This window comes from Eimeria tenella, genomic scaffold, assembly GCF_000499545.2.
Source record: "Eimeria tenella Houghton genomic scaffold, Eth_scaff2102, whole genome shotgun sequence".
Taxonomy (NCBI): domain Eukaryota; phylum Apicomplexa; class Conoidasida; order Eucoccidiorida; family Eimeriidae; genus Eimeria; species Eimeria tenella.
In genome coordinates this window covers 1,559-1,792 of record NW_013541950.1, presented here as the reverse complement: position 1 = coordinate 1,792, position 234 = coordinate 1,559, and positions in this window count along the sequence as shown.

Here is a 234-nt window from a genome sequence, read left to right as displayed (position 1 = left end):
TTCGTCGCGTGAGGGTTTAGGGTTTAGGGTTTAGGGTTTAGGGTTTGGGGTTTGGGGTTTGGGGTAGAGGACATATCTTCAGGTCCTGGGGGGGGAAGAGTGTTGGATTTTTTCTCACTGCAGCACAAGCTGCAACCCCTAAACCCCAAATCCTGGTCCCCAAACCCTAAACCCTAAACCCTAAGCCCTCGACGCTCCTGGCTGACTTCCCAGCAGCTCTTTGCCTTTTCCTTT